The sequence below is a fragment of the Lactuca serriola genome, chromosome 3 (genome assembly GCF_051521515.1).
Source record: "Lactuca serriola cultivar US96UC23 chromosome 3, Lser_US96UC23_V15, whole genome shotgun sequence".
Taxonomy (NCBI): Eukaryota; Viridiplantae; Streptophyta; class Magnoliopsida; order Asterales; family Asteraceae; genus Lactuca; species Lactuca serriola.
In genome coordinates this window covers 66,428,198-66,437,069 of record NC_136410.1, presented here as the reverse complement: position 1 = coordinate 66,437,069, position 8,872 = coordinate 66,428,198, and the positions used below count along the sequence as shown (strand labels likewise).

General features: G+C 41.5%; 1 long non-coding RNA gene across 1 annotated transcript in view; it reads right to left on the bottom strand.

The window, feature by feature from the left end:
• Positions 1-4,223: 4,223 nt before the first annotated feature.
• LOC145094491 (uncharacterized) overlaps positions 4,224-8,872 on the bottom strand; it is a 216,646-nt gene continuing 211,997 nt past the window's right edge. Inside the window, exon 2 of the long non-coding RNA XR_013703381.1 lies at positions 4,224-4,399. This is a non-coding gene — a long non-coding RNA (uncharacterized LOC145094491). The remainder of the gene's footprint in view (positions 4,400-8,872) is intronic.

The following is an 8,872-nucleotide window of genomic DNA, read 5'->3' as shown; positions in this document are numbered from 1 at the left end:
TAAGCAGTACTCAAACACAACTTTGTACCTAACTCCTCTTGTAGACTCCTCCAAAACCTTGACGTGAAACGACTATCACGATCTGATACAATCGTAAGAGGGACACCGTGAAGTCTTACAATTTCCTTCACGTAAGCATTTGCGAGCTTATCCATAGACCACTTCTCGTTGGCTGCTATGAAGTGTGCACTCTTGGTGAAACGATCCACGACTACCCAAATCATGTCGTGACCGTTCTTCGTCCTGGGCAGTTTAGTCACAAAATCCATGGTGATGTCTTCCCATTTACCCATGGGTACAGGTAAAGGTTCCAAACTCCCATACGGTTTCTGATGTTGTGCCTTAACCCTCGCACATGTTACGCACTCGGCCACATACTTCGCAACATCGAGCTTCATCGTCGGCCACCAGTAGTAGGGTTTTAGGTCCCTATACATTTTAGTGCTACCGGGATGAATCGAGTACATGGTGTTGTGTGCTTCTTCCATCAGAAGATCTCTTATTCCTCCCGTCTTAGGTACCCAAATTCGATCTTGGAATACCTTCAGTCCTCGACTGTTTGTACCAAACACTAACGTTCTTCCCAAACGTTCTTCCTTTCGGTCATTTTTCTCTAAAGCTTCTTCTTGAGCTTTCCTGATACTTTCCACAATCGTCGAGACGACTTCAATTCTTAACGCTCTTGGCCTTTTCCTTTCCAGATTGACTTTCCGACTGAGAGCATCAGCAACAATATTTGCTTTACCTGGGTGGTAAAGTATCTCACAGTCGTAGTCCTTGAGAAGTTCTAGCCAGTGTCGTTGCCTCATGTTCAACTCCTTCTGATTAAAGAGATACTGGAGACTCTTATGATCAGTGAAGAGCTTGCACTTCGTGCCGTAGAGGTAATGCCTCCATATCTTTAAGGCAAAAACTACCGCTGCCAACTCCAGATCATGAGTGGGGTAGTTCTTTTCGTACTCTTTCAATTGTCGAGATGCGTATGCTATCACCTTTTCTCTTTAGGTCAGAACACAACCCAACCCAACTCCAGAAGCGTCACTATAAACCGCGAAATCTTCGACTCCATCGGGTAGAGAAAGTATCGGTGCTTCACATAACTTCTTCTTTAGCTTCTCGAATGCCTCATCGTGTTTCTCACTCCATGTATACGTAGCTCCTTTATGAGTCAAAGTTGTTAATGGAGCAGCTATCGAAGAAAAGCCTTGGATAAATCGTCGATAATATTCGGCTAATCCTAGAAAGCTTCGAATCTCCGTGGGACTCTTTGGACGTTCCCACTTCATTACAGCCTCGATCTTTGCGGGGTCAACCATTATTCCCTCCTGGTTAACAACATGACCCAAGAATTGAACTTCCCGTATCCAAAAGTCGCATTTGGAGAACTTTGCATAAAGCTTCTCCTTCTTTAATACTTCCAACACTTCTTGTAGATGCTTGCCATGCTCCTCCTGGCTTTTCGAGTAGATGAGAATGTCGTCGATGAACACTATCACGGATCTATCGAGGAATGGTTTACAAACCCTATTCATTAAATCCATGAATGCTACGGGAGCATTGGTTAGCCCGAATGACATAACCAAGAACTCGTAGTGTCTATATCTAGTTCTGAATGCAGTCTTCTCAATATCCTGCTTTCTCACCTTCAGCTGATGATATCCTGACCTAAGATCGATCTTTGAGAAGTAGCTCGAACCTTGCAGCTGATCGAATAGGTCATCAATCCTCGGCAATGGATACTTGTTCTTCACCGTTGCCTTATTCAGCTCTCGGTAGTCTATACACATTCTCATACTTCCGTCCTTCTTCTTCACGAATAACACCGGAGCTCCCCAGGGTGATGAACTAGGTCGAATAAAACCGTTGTCCAACAGCTGCTGAAGTTGCGTCATGAGCTCCTTCATCTCCGTCGGTGCTAATCGGTAAGGTGCTTTTGCTATCGGTGTCGTTCCTGGTAACAAGTCTATACGAAACTCCACTTGTCTATCAGGTGGTAATCCGGGAAGATCTTCGGGAAAGACTTCCGGATAATCACACACAACCGGTATATTCTGCACCTCTTTCTTCTCCTTCTTGGCATCGATTACGAATGCCAAGTATGATGCACATCCCTTTGACAAACATTTCCTGGCTTTCATCAGGGAGATGATTCCAGAATTCACTCTGCGTTTGTCCCCGTACACCATAAATGATTCTTTTCCGGGTGGGTTTACCTTTACTATCTTCTTTCGGCATTGAATCTCAGCATCGTTGGCGCTAAGCCAATCCATACCCAAAACGATGTCGAAACCGTTTAACTCTATGGGTAATAGCTCTTCGTGGAATTCGTTTCCGTTTAGGTCAATGACGATGTTCCTAATACGATTACTAACAGGTACGAATTTGCCACTGGCAATTTCTACAATCAGGGCATTATCTAGTTTTTCTACAGACAATGCTAATTTCCCACCAAATTTATGCGACACAAAGGAGTAGTTGGCTCCGGAATCAAATAGTATATTTACAGGCAAACCATTTACAAGAAAGGTACCTGAAGCGACGTCTGCTGCCTCCTTTGCAGCCTCGAGCGTCATCTGGAAGGCTCTCGCCTTCGGCTTCGGTGGTATGTTGGGTCTCCCTGACTCCTTCTTCTTCGGGCAGTCCTTCAAAATGTGCCCTTCTTCATTGCACCCATAACAGGCTTTCTGGTTGAGGGTGCATTCATTGGCGTAGTGCCCAGGCTTTCCGCACTTGTAACAAGTGACCCCTCCGTCACACTTCCCAGAGTGCTTCTTCTTGCACTTGTCACACCACTTCGCTTCTGATCCTCCTCCCCTCGAACCAGACTTCGAGAATCTACTCTTCTTGTTGGACTTCGAGGATCCATTGAACTTCCGTTTCTCACCAACCTCAGCCCTCTCCAGACCTCTTTCCTTTTGTTGGGTCTCCACGTTCTTAGCTGCTCGAACAGTTGATTTCAGAGTGGTTGCCATCTTGACTGTTGGGCCAAAGTCAGCCGGCAGTCCGTTTGCGAATTTCTCAATTTTGGAAAGTTCGGTTGGCACTAGGTATGGAAACAACTTCATCTTTTCCGTAAATGCAGCAACATAGTCATCGATGCTCATTCTCCCCTTCTTCAAATTTTGGAATTCATTGTTCAGATCAATCAGGTCTATCTCTGAACAGTACTGCGCCTTCAGTTGTTCCAAGAACTCATCCCATGACATTTTCAGAGCTTCTCCCCGTGGCATTGTATCTGCCAATAGCTTCCACCAGCTCAAGACTCCAGTTTTCAATTGTCTCACAGCGAAGATAGTCTTCTGCTTCTTGCTGCAGTCGCAGCTCTCAAACACCATCTCCATCTCGGAGATCCAGTCCATAATCTCAACAGGCTTCGGGCTTCCTGAGAGACTTGGTGGTTTCGCACCCAAGAAATTTTTGTACATCCGCCCATCCTTGTTGTTTCTCCCTTCTGAGCCATCCTTTTGCTCACCTTGAGTCCCTACTTGACTCACTTGGCGGCTATAGTTCCCTTCCTCAGATGGCTCGGGAACTGGCTCCGTCGGTTCAACATGTATGGTAGGTTCGTCCCTATTTTCGTGGAGCATCCATCTCATTTCTTCCCTTTGTTCAACTAGCATAGCCTGAATCATGGCTTGAACTCCAGCCATGGTGACTGGCTCAGGTGCAACTTCTTCAACAACAGGTATTTGCTGAACCACTGGAGGTTGGTTCCTACCTCCATTTGCGTTCACGTTTCCGCTACGGGTCCTTGCCATCTTGATCTATACACCGAATAAGGTGAATTTAGATCTTTATTTAGGATAGACGTTTTAAATCGTCCTTATCACTCCGAAACGTTTACATGCTAGTTCTAATATCGTAGTCGTACGTTTAGAATCCTAAACACATAAGGTTTCTAGATCCGGTCGGCAACAGACCATAGATCCGAACAATTAACAGCATATTATGCACAAAGCATTTAGCACATAAAAGCATTTTAGGCACAATTCCTAAAATAAGCTAGTGCTCACACCTCACAATCATCGCTTAGCATTCTAAGTTTAAGTCTAGAAATCCTACAAATTCCTAGTTCGCTTAAACTAATGCTCTGATACCAACTGTGACATCCCCAAAATCACGGCCAGAAAAGACCGGTTTGTTTATGCTTTGTTTAAAAATCAGAGTTACATTTTAAATGAAAGTGTTGCGGAATTTGTCCCAAAACAAAAATATGATAAAGATTTATCAAAAGCATTTCCATAGAAATGTATTTCATTAAAAGACTCGGGATGCCATGTTCGTACAGATCAAAAGCATAAACAGTACAATATAAGCCTTACTACATTATTTCATATCTACAGGCCTATATCCGTAATCCCTCGTCCAAAACATCACACCTATGCTCATGCGCCACTACCTGTAATACATAAAACTTAGTGGGTCAGGCTTGGGAGCCTGGTGAGCACATAGGGTTTTCAACCCACAATAAATAAGTTTATTAATTTCATCGATCAACAATAACCCGATTACCCGTTCCCGTTATCCTCACTTTACGTCCCTAAACACCTATCATAATGGACCTAGCCTAAGGATCATCATCGGGACGGACACTACTGCTAAGGGGATTCCTCAGCAATAAATGTCCTAAAGGCAACCATGTGGGGGATGGAGTACACCGGTGAACATATCGTTCACAAACACCTACAGGTTGCGAGCCTGCTAATGTTCCACTGGACTGTCTAGAAGAGTCCGTGGTCGTCATCCATACTCCGCTAGATGACAGAATCAACAACATCAACATCGAGGCCTCTCATCATTTTATCACACATCACCTATTGCATCTACCCATGTTTTACCCCAGCATTTTCGTAGATATAAAATACATATATAGTTTAAATCATTGAAAACATGTATAACAACGTTCATCTAGCATAGATAGCAAGTATTCAGATAATATGCACACATAGCACGTAATTTATATAAAATACTTCATATCTATGTGTAAGTTGAAAGTAACTATGCACTCACTTGTTAAGGTGATGATTCCAAAATCGGGCAGCGCTTGCTTCTAACGATTCTATTTTCCTTCGACGAAACCTAGCATTATTATCGCTAAATTTTAGTCTAATATTTACCGTGACCAACTATTAGTCTTAGTATTATTATTATTATTATTATATAAGCGTTAAACAATATTTTCCAACCACTATGTACAGACAGGGGCCAGACATAAAACACCGGAGGGCAGGACCATTTTGGCATATAGCACTTCTGAAATCCAACAACCCTATGCGGCCCTTTAAACCAGATTCCCCGTACCGCGAGTAGTTAAAAAAAATATTATAACGACACTTATATAAGTTATAATAATAGCTCAAATATTTATTATAAGTTCATAATAACAATACTAATTTTAAATATAAGCTATATTAAAATAAGGTAAGCATAACTTACTTACAAGGGGGTTTTAGCTAGGAGTCGGGCTCTGCAGGGGCAGGACTTCGTCGCTGAATCTTTCTAAGAAAGATTCGTGCAGCGCTTCAGCGCTCACCTTACTATACTAAACTACAGAAAGAGAAGTCGAATCACGAGGGACCGAAATGCTCGGGGGATAAGGAGAGAAAAACTCTTGAATCAAGAGAATGGTGCAAGAAATATGAGAGCCCAAGGCTCTTATTTATACTAATTGAATTTTCAAAAACTACCCTCCATAATTACTTAATGACCTTTTAGTTATATAAACAACTAAACACCCCTCTATAATACTATTATAAATGGATTTAATGATATTTGTACTAAACTAATGTCGAAAGAACTCAACATTAGTCTTATAATGACCGCATCGTCGATACCTTTATAATGATATATACATATGTATATATATGTGTACGTATACATGATTTATACTTTATTTTAATACGTAAATATGCTATTATAATTTGTAACTCGTTCATACGAACTCCGTTTTTGACGTTCTTTATATCCACGCGTAGGTGAAGACATACTCTACAACTTTCGTTTAGACTCCGTCGGCTAATTTTGACTTTATTTTTTAAAGTTATATTTTTAACAAGCCGGGACATGATTGGTCTGTTTAAAATCTCATAACTTCTTCATACGAAGTCAGATTTGGGCGTTATTTTTATCGATGTTCTTAGTTTAACATATTCTACGACTTTCGTTTAGATCACTAAGGCTAAATCTCGCTCTATCGTAAATTCACTATTCACGCTTCCCGGTATCGTGCCGGTTCTGTCGTGAAACTTCGACGGGTCATAACTTCTTCGTTATAACTCGGATTTCGGCGTTCCTTATATGCACGGAAACCTTGAGACATATTCTACAACTTTATGTAGAGATATCGGGATTATCTCACACTTTAATTTTTGACGCTCATTTTTTATTCTTTATTAATTATACATTTATAATTAAATAATAAACACATATAATTCACATAATACTCAAATATTTCATCTTTATTACTTCAAAAAGAGTTACAAGAGTTGACATAGACTATTACATTGACAAAAATGCTTAGCCCTGAAACCCGGACGTTACATCCATCTAAGATTCGAAGTTTCCGTGGTTTACCAGGTTATTATCGGAGATTCATCCAGGATTTCTCCAGCATAGCAGTTCCATTTACTCAGTTGATGAAGAAGACAGTAACTTTTTGTTGGGGGCTTGAGCAGCAGGCAACTTTTGAGACCCTGAGGCAGAGATTATGTGAGGTGCCGATTTTGACCCTTTTAGAGGGTGTTGAGGACTTTGTGGTTCATTATGATGCTTCTATCACGGGTGTAGGGGCAGTTTTGATGTAGAGGGGTCACATGATCGCTTACGCTTCAAGGCAACTGAAGCCTCATGAGGCGAACTATCTGACACATGATTTGGAGCTAGGGGATATGGTTTTAGCCCTCAAGATTCGGTGACATTACCTTTATGGGGTGCGCTATACCATTTACACAGATCACAAGAGTTTGAGGTATCTGATAGATCTGTCGAATCTGAATATGAGGCAACGCCAATGGTTAGATGTGGTAAAGGATTATGATAGTGATATCCTCTACCACCCAAGGAAGGCCAATGTGGTGGCCGATGCTCTCAGCCACAAGGCAGTCGCGGTTCCAATCATGGATATTTGTTTGAGGATGACCGTGATTACTCTGCTGTTGGAGAGGATTCGTGAGGCTCAGATCGAGGCTATAAAGGAAGAGCACCGGAAGAGTGAGCGCATTGTGAGTCAAGTGGCTTCCTTTGATTACGATATTCGTGGGTTGTTAACTCTTCATCGAAGGTTATGGGTTCCGTATTGGGGTGGTGTACATCAATTTCTTAAGTAGGAGGCGAAAAAAATCAAGGTTGTCCATTCGTCCCGGGGAGAAGAACATGTATCGAGATCTTTTCCTGATTATTGGTGGCCCTGCATGAAGAAGGATGTAGCATGGTATGTGGAGCGGTGCTTGACTTGCAGGAAAGTCAAGGCCGAACATCTGCAGACTCACGACAAGATTCAGCCGTTGGATATTCCTGTTTGGAAATGGGAGGAGATTACCATGTATTTCATTACAAAGTTGCCTCGAACTGCGCAGGGAGTGGATTCGATTTGGGTCATCATGGATTGATTGACCAAGAGCATGCATTTCATCCCGATTTAGGAGAGTATCTCTTTGGAGAAGTTGGTTGAGGTATACATCAAGGAGTTCGTGGCACGACATGGGGTGCTGGTTTCTGTGGTTTCAGACAGGGACGTCCGATTTACTTCTAGATTTTGGAAGCGATTCCACGACGATTTAGGTACTCGTCTGCATTTCAGCATGGCCTTTCATCCGCAGACTGACGATTGGTGGGATGTCAAGTTCACCAAGCAAATTACACCCTTTGTTTGCAAATCAAATCTAATATAATGGTAAAAAAGGGGTATCGATTCTCGGGGAAATGGTTGTATTCAATCACCAATGCAATCCAATAGAATTAGTGTAAATAAACTAACTACAATTAAACTAAAGGGGGGGGTGTTGTGATTGCTTGAAAACTAAAAGACTTGAATAACTAAAAATCTTGAAATTAAGCAAGATGGTGAGATGCTCAAATATTGGGGATAATTGGTCAACTAAGGCAATTCAACACAATGAACATTTGTGTGTTTATTATTAGGATTCAATATGAAGCTTATCATTCATCCCAAATTGGTTATAGCAATTATGAAGCATAATATGCCAAGATTCCCCATAGGTAGTATGGAGGTTGGGGAAGCCCACAACACACCTTCTTAATCAAAATCAAGAATTCAATTGAAGCAGTTGAACCCAAGAAGTTGATTAGCCTTAAGAGTGAAGGAAACCCCAATTTTAGAGGATGTCAATGCTTACACATCCATAAAGGATTCATGATTCATAAGCTAGAGATGATTTCAACCATCATAAAGCCCTTATTCTAAGTAGATTCAATGCTAAATCAAAGAAATAAACCAACAATTGCTCATTCAAGTACCAAGCTCAAGATCAAAGTATTAAACAAGCATAAGAAATATGAACTAGAATCATAAACATAAGATAAATGACAATTAAGCATGAATCCTTCAAAACCCACAAATATCCAAGGGTTTTAGCCAAAGTTAACCAAAATAGAGAAACTAGCCGCCCATGGCAACAAAATAACAATCACAAAAATGTATTTGCATCAAGAAACTACTAATTACTTAGAAAGATGAGAAGAATGAGTATCAAGCTCTAAAAATCGCCTCCAATGGTGTCAAATCGAATAATTAGTTGCTAGACCTAACCCCCCCCCCCCCCCAACCAAGTAAATGGTGAGCAAAATGACCAAAATGCCTAAAAGTGTGCAGTTGCACGGGTACCCTCGCAAGTGTTGCGCGACTGAGACTCCA